The 17,239-nt window shown below is 49.7% G+C and overlaps 1 protein-coding gene across 4 annotated transcripts in view; it reads right to left on the bottom strand.

Moving 5' to 3' along the window:
• Positions 1–17,239, bottom strand: part of vill (villin-like) — a 398,207-nt gene that overhangs the window by 104,888 nt on the left and 276,080 nt on the right. Inside the window, exon 1 of one of the 4 annotated variants that reach the window (XM_072508062.1) lies at positions 3,337–3,604. The exons of the other annotated variants lie outside the window; for them this stretch is intronic. The gene's annotated coding sequence lies outside the window, so the exon portion shown is untranslated. Of the gene's footprint in view, positions 1–3,336; positions 3,605–17,239 lie in introns of those variants that run through there. 4 annotated transcript variants of the gene reach the window in all.

Genomic DNA, 17,239 nt, shown 5'->3' with positions numbered 1-17,239 from the left:
GTGGAACTTGCTGGTTACATGGGCGAAGGTGCTGTTTATCCGCTTGCGAAGCCGCTCTCTGTTCAATTTGAGGGCCGGGAATGTTGCATCCCTTTCACAGTTACCCACGTCCTCGGTGTCAACCTGGCCGGACGTGACTTGCTGTGTCCCTTGCAGGTGGAAATTGTTTGCCTTGATAACGGCATTACTATATCAGCTATCCCGCAGGCCCAGCTTCGCAATTTTCCCCTTTTCACTCCTCCACAGTGGTGGTCGGTTGATTTTGATCCCTCACACTTTTCACCTCCCTTAGCGGGTAAATGGAGTTGAAATCAGCCATGATTGAACGGTGGAGTGGACTCGATGGGCCGAATGGCCTTACTTCCGCTCCTATGTTTTATGGTCTTATGGTCTTAGATATTCCCGATCCACATGTCACTCTTTGCTACGATCTTATAGGATGCTCGCCTGATTTGGAGAGCATTTACCAAGACGCCCTCGGTTCTCTCCAATCCGTTTCCTTTGTTGGCCTCGCTAAGGGAAAAGAAGGGTCTGCCTTTCTTGTTGATTTACCCCATGGCCTCTGGCGTCAGTCGGGACTTGTGTCACCCCACGTGACCCTTTCTGTCAACGAAGGCTACAGTGCCAAGTCCTTGGGATTTCTGGCAGCTGCACTACGAGGACAAGCTGATCCTTTCTTTAATGGAAGTCAAACCCTACCCGCAGGCACTTTAGAATATTTTCAACGCCCATTTGTCCTCATTGACACACTGCACCACCATCGTTCAGTCCAATCTACAACTTCTGAACTACCCGCAGATTTATGGGCGGCCTCCAAACACGAAGTTGGTCTCACTAATGTCCCTCCCGTTGTTATTAAAGTTAAACCTGACATGCCCTCGATTTCACAGTACCCTTTGCGCCCCGAGGCTGAAGAAGGAGTCTCGGTCATGATTCAATCGTTCCTTCAACACGGAATTGTGGCACCATGCCAATCGCCCTGTAACACCCCGATTCTTCCAGTTCCTAAGATAGGAAGACCATCCGAATGGCGTTTGGTCCAAGACCTCCGACGTATTAATCAGACAGTGGAACCCTTACATCCTATTGTCCCAAATCCGGCGACAATCCTTAGTAATGTCCCACCGGAAGCGACTGTTTTCACCCTTGTTGATTTACAACATGCCTTTTTTGCGATACCCCTCGCCCCTGAATCACAGTATTTGTTTGCCTTTACATTTAGGGGCAACCAATACACTTGGACTAGGCTCCCACAGGGCTTCATTCATTGTAAAAATTTTAATGAAGTAATTTGAAGATTTGATGCCCATTGCAGCCCCAGAACGAATGACATTTGTGATCGCTATGTGGTTAGATCACGTTTACAGAAAACAGGAGAGTCCATAGGTCACTTCATCACTGATTTAAAGTTAGAAGGTAAACCCTGTAATTTTTCAGCGATGGAATCTTCCATGATTCGGGACCAGATTGTATTTGGAGTGAATGAAAATAAGCTGAGGGAATCGGAGCTGCCTTTGAAACAACCAGGTTAAAATTTGTCAGGCTCACGAGTTGGCAGCACAGCATTCTGAACTGTTTTTCATTGATTGCAGCTTCTTCTTGGAGGAGGAAACTCCGGTTGCCGCCCTTCTTCCAAAAAGGCGGGAAACTTAAAAAAAAAAAGGCAGGGAAGTTCCTGCAGCTCCTCTCACACCAACAAACAGGTTAGAGATCAGGACAAAGCAATTCTGTGTAAAAGATGTTGTCAAAAGCACAAATTATGGCAGCGTCCAACGTTTGGCAAGTTTTGTTCCAGATGCAAAGGAAAAAAAAAAATCACTTTGCTCAGAATTGTTACCCTGAGCTCAACCCCAGACCAGTCAGCACAGCGGGAGACACAATCTCCATTGATGAAACATCATTGTTTGCTGGAGTTATAACACAGTAGAATACATTTTTGGAGACATCAAAAAATGCTCCAGCGCTTAAAAAAATGCAAGCTGATACTCCATTTAAAATCAATGAGGTTGACGAGGACAAATGGCTGCTACTACTTGAAGTGAACGGTACAGTGGTTCGATTGAAGTTAGACACTGGTGCCAAAGCCAATTTAATCAGCATGACTGAATTTAAAAATCTAAAAATTCAGCCGATTAGAAGAAATCACAAAATATCTCCAAGAGATTATAATTTTCAGCCGATTAGAAGAAATCGCAAAATATCTCTGAGAGATTATAATTGTTCAAGCATTAAATGTTATGATGCTTGTGACCTGAGTGTGGTGGTGAAGAACACAGTTTATTCCATCCCATTCTGTATTGTATCTGAGGGCTTGGATTCATTATTAGGTGATCAGTCCTGTGAAGAATTAGGTCCAGAGCAGTTGATGTAAAGCATCCACAATGGATTGGATCAACACTCCAAGGATTCAGAGAACATGACCTGCAAATTCAGCGATGTGTTCACAGGTTTTGGTGCACTACCATTCACCTACAAGATACAACTCATAGAGGATGCAAAACCTATGATACAGGCACCAAGAGGAGGAGCTGCACCTCTTCGGGATCGGCTCAAAAAGGAGCTAGACAGAATGACAAAATTAAAAGTAATCAGAAAAATAGAAGAACCTACCGATTGGATAAACTCCATGGTTTGTGCAAAGAAAAAGAATGGCGATATTTACAGATGCATGGATCCTAAAGATCTTAACAGGAATATCAAGAGAGAACCAATACCAAAGTGTGAGGAAATCACATCTGAGATGGCTGGTGCACAATTCTTCACAAAACCTGACTCATCTCAGGGTTTCTGGCAACTGAAGCTAGCGGAGCAAAGTACAAAGTCCTGCACTTCCAATATGCCAATTGGACGGTACTGCTTTCTGAGAATGCCGTTTGGCATAATTTCACCAAACATTTCACCGTGCCCTGGGGCACACAATCGAAGGCATCGAAGGTGAAGGTGTGTACGTGGATGGTATCATCGTTTGGGGCTCAACCATAGAAGAGGACAATACGAGGCTGCTTCAAGTTCTAACAAGCATGAGGAGAAATGGGCTGAAGTGCCCAAGCAGAAGTGCCAATTTGGGGTAACTGAGGTCACATTCCGAGGTGACAAACTCTCCTCGCACTGAATTGAACCTGACAAGGACACAATCCAAACAATTCTCAACATGCCAAGACCACATGACAAGAAAGCCATCTTAAGAGTGATGGGTATGATCAAATTTAGGGGGAAATTCACTCCAAACCTGTCAGCAAAAACAACACACCTACGTGATCTCCTGCACAAGACAATGGATTTCATTTGGACTGAGCAACATAAGCAAGAGTGGAAGAAGCTCAAGATTTCACTAACCATCATGCTAGTTCTCACATTTTTTTGACACATCTAACCAGATTAAAGTGTCAACAGATGCGTTCAAAGATGGTCTGGGGGAAGTTCTTCTGCAACTCGAGCATGACGATTGGAAACCAGTCACGTATGCACCACGTTCCATGACGACAACAGAGGTACACTCAAATCGAAAAAGAATGCCCGTGTTTAGTTGTCGGCTTGGAGAAATTCCACGACTACGTCTATGGGCTTCCAACTTTCACAGTTGAGACAAATCATCGTCCTTACGGTTCACATCATCTAAAAAAAAAAACAATCAGATGTCTCCGTACATTCAGAGGTTGATGATGAAGTTACAACGCTATGGCTTCAATCTTATCTACACGCCAGGCAAATATTTGTTCTGAGCAGATGCATTATCGAGAGCACTGTACCGGTGGTGAGATTGTTGAGTATGTAGATCTGCATTATTTCCACACGACTATCAGTATCAGATACAAAACTACGTGAAATCCAAGAAGAGGCCAGGAAGGGTCAAAGTCTTAGAGGTGACGAGGAACATCAACTCATATTGGTCCAGACGTCAATGTATGGAGTTCGACAATAGAAGCTCTGAACTCAGTATCATTAATGGAGTGGTACTTCGTTTGAACACCATAGCTACACTGCAATCTCTTCGCCAGGGTGTACTAAAGAGGGTACATCTTGGGATTGAAAAATGTAAACGGAGAGCTTGTGACTCTGTTTACTGGCCAGGTAGAAACAAGGATATTGACAGGATGGTCAGTTATTGTGACACATGCCAGCTGCATCATTGCAAGCAAACAAGAGAACTGATGCAAATATCTGATTTACCAATGGCTTCATGGCAGAAAGTAGGTCTGGATCTCTTTCACCTACGAGGGAAAGATTATTTTATGATCATAGACTACTTTTCAAACTATCCCAAAATGGCTCGACTGTCAAGCATAAAGGCACAGCAAGACAATATTTGTCCGACACGGAATTCCTCAAATCGACGTGAGTGACAACGGTCCTTGTTTTAGCTGAAAGATAGATAGATATCTATGGGTCTATATATATATATATTTGTCAAAATCAGTTTTAAAATTTAAAAATATTATACTGTTAGACTCACAGGCTCATGATATCACACGTAAATAAACTGATGAGAATGCTTTAATTTATTCTTTCAAAGGAAAGGGGGTATCATGGTTGCGTTGTAATTCACCGGCTGAAGAGGCTCACAAGTAGAAAAGCGAATGGAAAGTCAGTGGGTGGAGGAAGTAAGAGAGAGAGCTTGCATGTGCATGATTTTTCTTTTGTTCATCTATTGCCTTGGAAATAGCTCATCCCAGTAAGTGTTGATAAAAAATTTATAACTTTAACTACAAGTATTCTTGCAATAAATAAGGCCACCCAACAAGAACATGACAGAAAACATCCTATGTGGCTGCATCACAGCCTGGTTTGGCCCAAGACCGTAAGAAACTACAGAGTCGTGAACGCAGCCCAGTCCTTCAAACAAACCTCCCTCCTATCCATTGACCCTGCCTACACATCCCGGTCGGTGCCTGGGGAAAGCGGGCAGCAGAATCAAAGACCCCTCCCACCCGGGATATTCACTCCTCCATCTTCTTCCATCGGGCAGGAGATGCAAAAGTCTGAGAACACGCACGAACAGACTCAAAAACAGCTTCTTCCCCGCTGTTACCAAGTCCTAAACCACCCTCTGATGGACTGAACTGATCTCTTCACAAACATTCTCCACTGAGTAGTACTACACTCTGTATGCTTCACCCGTGCTTGTGTCTATGTATTTACATTCTGTTATTATGTTTCCCCGTAGAATTTCATTTATGGAACGAACTGTCCGAAGAGAACACAGAACAATACATTTCAGGGTATCTCGAGACACGTGACAATAAACAAACATACAAACAAACTAAACAAACAATCTAAGGTGACAGCGCTAACACTGAGTTACAACAACACTGAGGTGACAGCGCTACCACTGAGTTACAACAACACTGAGGTGACAGCGCTACCACTGAGTTACAACACTGAGGTGACAGCGCTACCACTGAGTTACAACAACACTGAGGTGACAGTGCTACCACTGAGTTGCAACAACACTGAGGTGACAGCGCTACCACTAAGTTACAACAACACTGAGGTGACAGTGCTACCACTGAGTTACAACACTGAGGTGACAGCGCTACCACTGAGTTACAACACTGAGGTGACAGCGCTACCACTGAGTTACAACACTGAGGTGACAGCGCTACCACTGAGTTACAACAACACTGAGGTGACAGCGCTACCACTGAGTTACAACACTGAGGTGACAGCGCTACCACTGAGTTACAACACTGAGGTGTCAGCGCTACCACTGAGTTACAACACTGAGGTGACAGTGCTAACACTGAGTTACAACACTGAGGTGACAGCGCTACCACTGAGTTACAACACTGAGGTGACAGCGCTACCACTGAGTTACAACACTGAGGTGTCAGCGCTACCACTGAGTTACAACAACACTGAGGTGACAGCGCTACCACTGAGTTACAACAAGACTGAGGTGACAGTGCTACCACTGAGTTACAACACTGAGGTGACAGCGCTACCACTGAGTTACAACACTGAGGTGACAGCGCTACCACTGAGTTACAACAACACTGAGGTGTCAGCGCTACCACTGAGTTACAACAAGACTGAGGTGACAGTGCTACCACTGAGTTACAACAACACTGAGGTGACAGGGCTACCACTGAGTTACAACAAGACTGAGGTGACAGCGCTACCACTGAGTTACAACAACACTGAGGTGACAGGGCTACCACTGAGTTACAACAACACTGAGCTGACAGCGCTAGCACTGAGTTACAACAACACTGAGCTGACAGCGCTACCACTGAGTTACAACAACACTGAGCTGACAGCGCTACCACTGAGTTACAACACTGAGGTGACAGCGCTACCACTGAGTTACAACAAGACTGAGGTGACAGCGCTACCACTGAGTTACAACAACACTGAGCTGACAGCGCTACCACTGAGTTACAACACTGAGGTGACAGCGCTACCACTGAGTTACAACAACACTGAGGTGACAGGGCTACCACTGAGTTACAACAACACTGAGCTGACAGCGCTACCACTGAGTTACAACAACACTGAGCTGACAGCGCTACCACTGAGTTACAACACTGAGGTGACAGCGCTACCACGGAGTTACAACACTGAGGTGACAGCGCTACCACTGAGTTACAACAACACTGAGGTGACAGCGCTACCATTGAGTTACAACACTGAGGTGACAGCGCTACCACTGAGTTACAACAAGACTGAGGTGACAGTGCTACCACTGAGTTACAACACTGAGGTGACAGCGCTACCACTGAGTTACAACACTGAGGTGACAGCGCTACCACTGAGTTACAACACTGAGGTGACAGCGCTACCACTGAGTTACAGCACTGAGGTGACAGTGCTACCACTGAGTTACAACACTGACGGGACAGCGCTACCACTGAGTTACAACAACACTGAGGTGACAGGGCTACCACTGAGTTACAACAACACTGAGCTGACAGCGCTACCACTGAGTTACAACAACACTGAGCTGACAGCGCTACCACTGAGTTACAACACTGAGGTGACAGCGCTACCACTGAGTTACAACAACACTGAGGTGACAGGGCTACCACTGAGTTACAACAACACTGAGGTGACAGCGCTGCCACTGAGTTACAACACTGAGGTGACAGCGCTACCACGGAGTTACAACACTGAGGTGACAGCGCTACCACTGAGTTACAACAAGACTGAGGTGACAGCGCTACCATTGAGTTACAACACTGAGGTGACAGCGCTACCACTGAGTTACAACAACACTGAGGTGACAGCGCTACCACTGAGTTACAACAACACTGAGGTGACAGTGCTACCACTGAGTTACAACAACACTGAGGTGTCAGTGCTACCACTGAGTTACAACACTGAGGTGACAGCGCTCCCACTGAGTTACAACACTGAGGTGTCAGTGCTACCACTGAGTTACAACAACACTGAGGTGACAGTGCTACCACTAAGTTACAACAACACTGAGGTGACAGCGCTACCACTGAGTTACAACAACACTGATGTGACAGTGCTACCACTGAGTTACAACAACACTGAGGAGACAGCGCTACCACTGAGTTACAATAACACTGAGGAGACAGCGCTACCACTGAGTTACAACACTGAGGTGACAGCGCCCCCACTGAGTTACAACAACACTGAGGTGTCAGCGCTACCACTGAGTTACAACAACACTGAGGGGGCAGCGCTATGACTGAGTTACAACAACACTGAGATGACAGTGCTGCCACTGAGTTACAACACTGAGGTGACAGCGCCCCCACTGAGTTACAACAACACTGAGGTGTCAGCGCTACCACTGAGTTACAACAACACTGAGGGGGCAGCGCTATGACTGAGTTACAACAACACTGAGATGACAGTGCTGCCACTGAGTTACAACACTGAGGTGACAGCGCCCCCACTGAGTTACAACAACACTGAGGTGTCAGCGCTACCACTGAGTTACAACAACACTGAGGGGGCAGCGCTATGACTGAGTTACAACAACACTGAGGTGTCAGCGCTACCACTGAGTTACAACAACACTGAGATGACAGTGCTGCCACTGAGTTACAACAACACAGAAGTGACAGCGCAGCCACTGAGTTACAACACTGAGGTGACAGCGCTACCACTGAGTTACAACAACACTGAGGTGACAGCGCCCCCACTGAGTTACAACAACACTGAGATGACAGTGCTGCCACTGAGTTACAACAACACTGAGGTGACAGTGCTATCACTGAGTTACAACACTGAGGTGACAGCGCTACCACTGAGTTACAACACTGAGGTGACAGCGCTACCACTGAGTTAGAACACTGAGGTGACAGCGCTACCACTGAGTTACAACACTGAGGTGACAGCGCTACCACTGAGTTACAACACTGAGGTGACAGCGCTACCACTGAGTTACAACACTGAGGTGACAGCGCTACCACTGAGTTACAACACTGAGGTGACAGTGCTACCACTGAGTTACAACACTGAGGTGACAGCGCTACCACTGAGTTACAACACTGAGGTGACAGCGCTACCACTGAGTTACAACACTGAGGTGACAGCGCTACCACTGAGTTACAACACTGAGGTGACAGCGCTATCACTGAGTTACAACACTGAGGTGACAGCGCTACCACTGAGTTACAACAACACTGAGGTGACAGCGCCCCCACTGAGTTACAACAACACTGAGATGACAGCGCTGCCACTGAGTTACAACAACACTGAAGTGACAGCGCTACCACTGAGTTACAACAACACTGAGGTGACAGTGCTACCACTGAGTTACAACAACACTGAGCTGACAGCGCTACCACTGAGTTACAACATTGAGGTGACAGCGCTACCACGGAGTTACAACACTGAGGTGACAGCGCTACCACTGAGTTACAACAACACTGAGGTGACAGCGCTACCATTGAGTTACAACACTGAGGTGACAGCGCTACCACTGAGTTACAACAAGACTGAGGTGACAGTGCTACCACTGAGTTACAACACTGAGGTGACAGCGCTACCACTGAGTTACAACACTGAGGTGACAGCGCTACCACTGAGTTACAACACTGAGGTGACAGCGCTACCACTGAGTTACAGCACTGAGGTGACAGTGCTACCACTGAGTTACAACACTGAGGGGACAGCGCTACCACTGAGTTACAACAACACTGAGGTGACAGGGCTACGACTGAGTTACAACAACACTGAGCTGACAGCGCTACCACTGAGTTACAACAACACTGAGGTGACAGCGCTACCACTGTGTTACAACACTGAGGTGACAGCGCTACCACTGAGTTACAACAACACTGAGGTGACAGGGCTACCACTGAGTTACAACAACACTGAGGTGACAGCGCTGCCACTGAGTTACAACAACACTGAGGTGACAGGGCTACCACTGAGTTACAACAACACTGAGGTGACAGCGCTGCCACTGAGTTACAACACTGAGGTGACAGCGCTACCACGGAGTTACAACAACACTGAGATGACAGCGCTGCCACTGAGTTACAACAACACTGAGGTGACAGGGCTACCACTGAGTTACAACAACACTGAGGTGACAGCGCTGCCACTGAGTTACAACACTGAGGTGACAGCGCTACCACGGAGTTACAACAACACTGAGGTGACAGCGCTAACACTGAGTTACAACAACACTGATGTGACAGTGCTACCACTGAGTTACAACAACACTGAGGAGACAGCGCTGCCACTGAGTTACAACAACACTGAGGAGACAGCGCTGCCACTGAGTTACAACAACACTGAGGTGACAGCGCTACCACTGAGTTACAACAACACTGAGGTGACAGCGCTACCACTGAGTTACAACAACACTGAGGTGACAGCGCTACCACTGAGTTACAACACTGAGGTGACAGCGCCCCCACTGAGTTACAACAACACTGAGGTGACAGTGCTACCGCTGAGTTACAACAACACTGAGGTGACAGCGCTACCACTGAGTTACAACACTGAGGTGACAGCGCTACCACTGAGTTACAACACTGAGGTGACAGTGCTGCCACTGAGTTACAACAACACGGAGATGACAGTGCTGCCACTGAGTTACAACAACACTGAGATGACAGTGCTGCCACTGAGTTACAACACTGAAGTGACAGCGCCCCCACTGAGTTACAACAACACTGAGATGACAGCGCAGCCACTGAGTTACAACACTGAGGTGACAGTGCTACCACTGAGTTACAACAACACTGAGGTGACAGTGCCCCCACTGAGTTACAACAACACTGAGATGACAGTGCTGCCACTGAGTTACAACAACACTGAGGTGACAGTGCTACCACTGAGTTACAACACTGAGGTGACAGCGCTACCACTGAGTTACAACACTGAAAGACAGCGCTACCACTGAGTTACAACACTGAGGTGACAGTGCTACCACTGAGTTACCACACTGAGGTGACAGCGCTACCACTGAGTTACAACAACACTGAGGTGACAGGGCTACCACTGAGTTACAACAACACTGAGGTGACAGCGCTGCCACTGAGTTACAACACTGAGGTGACAGCGCTACCACGGAGTGACAACAACACTGAGGTGACAGCGCTGCCACTGAGTTACAACAACACTGAGGTGACAGGGCTACCACTGAGTTACAACAACACTGAGGTGACAGCGCTGCCACTGAGTTACAACACTGAGGTGACAGCGCTACCACGGAGTTACAACAACACTGAGGTGACAGCGCTACCACTAAGTTACAACAACACTGAGGTGACAGCGCTACCACTGAGTTACAACAACACTGATGTGACAGTGCTACCACTGAGTTACCACACTGAGGTGACAGCGCTACCACTGAGTTACAACAACACTGAGGTGACAGTGCCCCCACTGAGTTACAACAACACTGAGATGACAGTGCTGCCACTGAGTTACAACAACACTGAGGTGACAGTGCTACCACTGAGTTACAACACTGAGGTGACAGCGCTACCACTGAGTTACAACACTGAAAGACAGCGCTACCACTGAGTTACAACACTGAGGTGACAGTGCTACCACTGAGTTACCACACTGAGGTGACAGCGCTACCACTGAGTTACAACAACACTGAGGTGACAGGGCTACCACTGAGTTACAACAACACTGAGGTGACAGCGCTGCCACTGAGTTACAACACTGAGGTGACAGCGCTACCACGGAGTTACAACAACACTGAGGTGACAGCGCTGCCACTGAGTTACAACAACACTGAGGTGACAGGGCTACCACTGAGTTACAACAACACTGAGGTGACAGCGCTGCCACTGAGTTACAACACTGAGGTGACAGCGCTACCACGGAGTTACAACAACACTGAGGTGACAGCGCTACCACTAAGTTACAACAACACTGAGGTGACAGCGCTACCACTGAGTTACAACAACACTGATGTGACAGTGCTACCACTGAGTTACAACAACACTGAGGAGACAGCGCTGCCACTGAGTTACAACAACACTGAGGAGACAGCGCTACCACTGAGTTACAACAACACTGAGGTGACAGCGCTACCACTGAGTTACAACAACACTGAGGTGACAGCGCTACCACTGAGTTACAACAACACTGAGGTGACAGCGCCCCCACTGAGTTACAACAACATTGAGGTGACAGCGCGCCACTGAGTTACAACACTGAAGTGACAGCGCCCCCACTGAGTTACAACAACACTGAGATGACAGCGCGCCACTGAGTTACAACACTGAGGTGACAGTGCTACCACTGAGTTACCACACTGAGGTGACAGCGCTACCACTGAGTTACAACAACACTGAGGTGACAGTGCCCCCACTGAGTTACAACAACACTGAGATGACAGTGCTGCCACTGAGTTACAACAACACTGAGGTGACAGTGCTACCACTGAGTTACAACACTGAGGTGACAGCGCTACCACTGAGTTACAACACTGAAAGACAGCGCTACCACTGAGTTACAACACTGAGGTGACAGCGCTACCACTGAGTTACAACACTGAGGTGTCAGTGCTACCACTGTAAGGTTTTCGGGCAATTCGGCCCTTTTGGAACTGCCCAAGCATAAAAACTCAGAGACTGTAAACTGACTTTTCAGCCAAGAGAACAGAACCAGTTTTCCCAGCAGGCTTGGTCCGCTGAGCTGAGTAGGGACATAAGTACATAAATATTTACAAACCCCCCCCTAGGAGCTACAAGGAAGAAGGAGCCAGACAACGAGATAACATCAAAACACAGACAAAGGGGCACGGGAATACACAGGAGGCTTGCATGCAAGCAGGACAATGGGATGGTCATAGCCCCATGCAAATGTAAATGACCTGGCCTCCACCAGAGCAGAATCCAATTAACACCCCATCAACATAGCGAGGTGAGAATAGCAGCCATCTCCGGAGCAGCTGGAAGACACTGAAATTCTCCACAAGAGAGCCTAACCTCGTTATCCTAGAAAACAGACTGTCTGGGTTCAGCATATTGCGCTGGAAAAGCCCCTAGAAGATAAGCGGTAGAAAAAACCAAGTTGGAGGCGGACCTGGGGGAGGTACTCCAATCTTGACAGAAGCTACCGGCAGAAACTCACTGGAAGGAGGGGGCGGAGCCAGCGCCAAATTCAAATCGCGCAGGTCTGCCTAGCTGGAAGGAGCGGACCTGCGAGGAATACCCGGAAACATACAGCTCTGACCGGCTCAAAGGGGGCGGGACCAGCGGGAACTTTAAATCTTACCTTTTTCAATGCAAAAGGGGCTGGCCGATCACAAACAAAGCCAGGTAAAACAATATAAAAGGGGCTGTGTTTTCGATTGGGGGTCTCTTCGTTCTTGGCTCGACCTCTGCACCCCTGACTTGACCTCTGCAGCCTGTGACCGTAAGTACCCTGCAGCAGCTTGCGAAACTCCCTTGACTTTAATAGTGGTTGAGGCTTTGGGGAAGGGAACTTGTTTTGTGCCTTGTGATATTGCTAAAAACTGTGTAATCATAAGAATTTTCGTTGTGTCCGCTATATTACTTTTGAATAGACTTAGTGTGTATTAGAGCATAAGATTTTATTGTGTTTCTTCTGTTGATGATTTTGACCTGGGTTTTGCAATAAACCTTGATTTGATGATAATTGGAGTCGTTTAAATTCTTCAATCTTTCACCAGCGATCTCTGACCAAGTCATTGTTAAAATACTCCTCACCTTAATTCCGGGTTCAGGAATCGAGGGTCATCTTGAGCGATTCACTCAGGACAGACTGCTGGTTAGGAAATAAACAGCAGTGTCCTATTCTCTCTCTTGGGAAAGCTACTCTAGTGGAGTAGGAACCGGGTGGGTGTTGCACCACCGGCAAGAGAGAGAATCACCTGGGTATTGGTAGGGGTCTGGAGATCTGTGTGATATAAGTCTCAGGCTGTCGGTTAGGAATAAACGGCAGGCTTGAATCAGTGCTCTCTTCAGTGGAAGTGTCCCAGTGCGACATCCCCTGGCCTCTGAAGTTTCAGTGCCAGCTGGAGAGAGACACACACAGATATTCAAACCCCAGATATCGGCCCAGTAGTGGAGTAGCGGAGATGGCACCCTCTACAATGGCGACCGCGGCAGGAGCCCGGTGGTTTGGAGTATGTGACGTGGCAGAGGGGGTGAGGGAACGAAGCAAAATGGAGGAGAGAATATCCTCATATTTGTGGCAAAAGGTCAACCTCACCAAACCTTGGGTCTCAGAATTGATCAATGCGGAGCAACCGGTAATGGCAGCGGCTGCATGGACAGAAAGCAAGGCGCACAAAAGGCACTTGGAGAAGGCAGTTTGGCTGGTTTGCCTGTCCGAGCAGGTAGTCAAGACAGAGGATAGGGTCGAAGAATTAGAGCAGGAGTTGAGAGAAGTGAGGGCCAGCGCAGGGGACAGCGCTAGCGCAGCGGAACGACTGCGGGAAGAAATGGCAGAAATGAAACAGGAAAGCGAGTCTAACCGGTGTGAGAAGGACTATCTCCACTGCCAGATAGTGGAGGGTAAAGAAAAGGAACGGAGGCTCCAGGAACTCTATGCTCGGAGTACAGAGCAGTGTAGGAAGCTGGAGGGGAAGTACCGGGACATCCAGGCAGCGTACCGAGTGGCTCGCGAGGAAGTAGGGGACTGTGCCCATGGGCCGTGCCAGGCACGAATAACGGAGTTAGAGGAGGCCTTGTCCAAGTTCAGGGGACAGATACACCTGGTAGGTCCAGGGGGGTCCCCAAGGGGCAAGGTGCTCCTCGCAGCGGATGATTCCCCACAGGCCAAGGGGAATAGACCGCCTCCTGAGGCACCGGGATCGTGCCCGGGTCGGCAAGCGGGGAACGGACTGCACGTTCAAGGGCAAGGCCAAGGGGGGTCGGCAGGGTACCCCCAGCTGGAGGCGTGTCCGCCTGGTTTCGTATGTGGGTCCCCATGGGATGGGGACAGACCCCTGCCTGGGATGCCGGTGACGGGGCCGGGTCAGCAGGCAGGGTTTGGACCGCCCGGTCAGGGGCAGGTCCAAGGGGGGCCAGTGGTGTATCCCCAGATAGCGGCGTCTCCTATATGGGTAGCTAGCCCGGGGACAGGGGGGCTACCCAACGAGGCAGGAGAGCTGGACAGTGGGGAGGAGGAGCAGGAACCCCAGGTAGGGCAGATGTGCCCTGTCAGGCAAAGGAGGTATGGTCCCCCGGCGGGGATGGCAAATAGGGGACCGGTTGAGGGCGACATTATCGTTCCTCATGGGGCATCCGCGCTCAGGGGGATGGTGGCCCACGTTCCCAGACTGACTCCAAGGGGGGATCCGTCGCTGCATTTTATGGAGGTGGAACAGGCTGCCAACATCAATGACTGCGACAAAGGGGAGCAAATAAAGATGCTCCTGATAACCCTAGATGCCCAGCTATGCAGGACAGTGACCTCTGGGAATGGGGGAAGACCTGACACCTGGGCGGCAGCACAGACTGCTGTTCTGGAGGCAATGGGCTTGAATCTGGGGAGCCCTTTCATGAGGGTGGGGGAAACCAAGCAGCAACCAGGGGAATCTCCCACCATGTTCGCAGACAGACTGTGGACTGTCTATATGGAGGCATGCGGGATTCAAGCGGATAGACGGAATTTAGGGGAAAGAACCGCCCACTGGCTGAAGACCCTAGTTGCCAATTGTCTCCCTAACGTTAGGGCAAAAGCCGAACACTGGTTCGACCCGCAGACCCCGGCCCTTAACGAGGAAGAGGTCCTCAGGAAACTTACCCTCGCATATCGTAATGGGGAGAGGGGTGAGGACAAGCCCCTTAAGGGTAAAGTGCACGAAATCGTGCCAGCAGCCCCTAAGAGAGAGTGGAAGCATGAGGGCACCCGGACCTCCGACAAGAAACCGGTATGCTACGGGTGTGGGAAAGCCGGGCATTTCAAGAGGGAATGTAAAAACCCCAGCAAGCAGGAGAGGGCTCCCGCAGTAGAGAGTCAGACCCCGGTGGCAGGAGCAGCTGCTCCGGAAACCTTCGAGGTAAAGAAACTTTTAGCCTTTTTGCAAGGCTCAGGACAGGTGGCCATGGCAACGGGCCAGGGTCAGCCCGCCCCCGCACCCAGGGAAGCCTCCGAATGACTAGTCCCTCAGCAGCCCACCTTTCTATGCCCACTGGAGTATGGCCCGTGCGGGAGACCCTGGGTCAAAATGGAGGTCCAGGATACGGTCGGGAGTTACCTACTGGACACAGGTGCTTCCAGTACTATAGTCCACACGGACAATCCCCGAGCATCCCCTCTGTCTAGCGGGGTACCCTATAGTCTCATTGGCTTTACCGGGAACGAAAAAATGGGTTTTTTCTCTGTTCCCCTGTCTATCAGGTTAGGGGCACTCCAGGCGCACTGGAAATGCGTCCTGATGAGATGGGAACAGGAGGGGAAAGGGATCTTAGGAGCTGATTTCATAGTGGCTCATCAGATCCTGGTGGACCTAAGAAATCACTGCCTGTGGGGTGCAGCAACGGAAGGGACTGAAAGGGAGTTGAGGGTAATAGACAGAGCCCAGGAGAAGGGAGCTTTGTGCGTGGTACAGCCAAAGGAAGGGTACGATCTAGAAGCCCTGGAGAGGAATACCCCGGAAGAGTTCAGGGAGTATGTCCGCAAGAATCTGGCTGCTTTTGCCACCCACAAGCATGATTGTGGGAGAGTTACCGGGACAGAGGTCAGGGTAGATGGGGACCCCATGTCCCAGCCCCAGAAACAGTACCGCTTCCCCCGGGAAGCAGAGGCAGACTTGGAGGTGGCCCTAAACTCACTGGTGCGGCAAGGGGTGTTGAGGACAATTGCCACCCATGTAAACTCCCCGCTCTGGCCGGTGAGGAAGCCGGACAACTCCTGGAGGGCCACCGTGGACTACAGAGTCCTGAATAAACACATTCCGGCCTGCGCCCCAACGGTGGCGGCCGTGGCAGACTTGTTAGGAGAAATTCCAGCATCCGCCTCAATTTTTACGGTGCTGGATATTTCAAATGGGTTTTGGTCCGTCCCGGTCAGAAGGGAAGACCAGTACAAGTTTGCCTTTACTTTTAAGGGGCAACAGTACACCTGGACCTGTCTCCCGCAGGGATTCCACAACAGCCCGAGCATTTTCCATCAATGCATGGCCGAATGCTTAAAGGGTTTCAGTGAGCCACACAAGCTGGTGCAGTATGTGGACGACATCCTGTTGTTCACCAGTACTAGGGAGGAGCATGGGCCCCTAGTGGACGAGCTGTTGGGGATGTTACACAAAGGAGGGCTGAAAGTTAACCCTAAAAAGGCACAGATCGGGCTAGGAGAGGTGAAGTTCCTGGGGTTAACCCTGAGAGCTGGGGAGAGAGGGATTGACACCGCCAGGAGACAAACAGTGCAGGAACTCCCAGTCCCCGTAGATGTAAAGGGGATACGGTCCTTTTTAGGAATCACCGGCTACTGCAGGGATTTCATTGAGGACTATGCCACCACAGCAGCGCCTCTGCTTAGGCTGCTGCACAAGGGGGTGGAGTGGGACTGGGACAGCAAATGTGAGACGGCGTTCGTCCAACTCAAGCAGGACTTGCAGAAAGCCCCAGCCCTGGGAGCCATTAACCCCCGGGAGGAGTTTTTCCTGGAGGTGGCCGCAGGCAGCGATGGCCTGAGTGCTGTGCTCCTCCAGACCCGACATGGCAAATTGAGGCCGGTGGTGTACTCCTCTCGGGTCCTCACAGACGTGGAGCGGGCATACTCCAACTGTGAGAGGCATCTGCTGGCCACCCACTGGGCGGTAAAGCGAATGCAGGTATTTGTTAGGATGGGCCCCATCACTCTCCTGACACATCAC

Source organism: Scyliorhinus torazame, chromosome 6 (genome assembly GCF_047496885.1).
Source record: "Scyliorhinus torazame isolate Kashiwa2021f chromosome 6, sScyTor2.1, whole genome shotgun sequence".
Classification (NCBI taxonomy): Eukaryota; Metazoa; Chordata; class Chondrichthyes; order Carcharhiniformes; family Scyliorhinidae; genus Scyliorhinus; species Scyliorhinus torazame.
The sequence above is the reverse complement of the archived record's forward strand: the minus strand, read 5'-3'. Positions and strand labels throughout refer to the sequence as shown.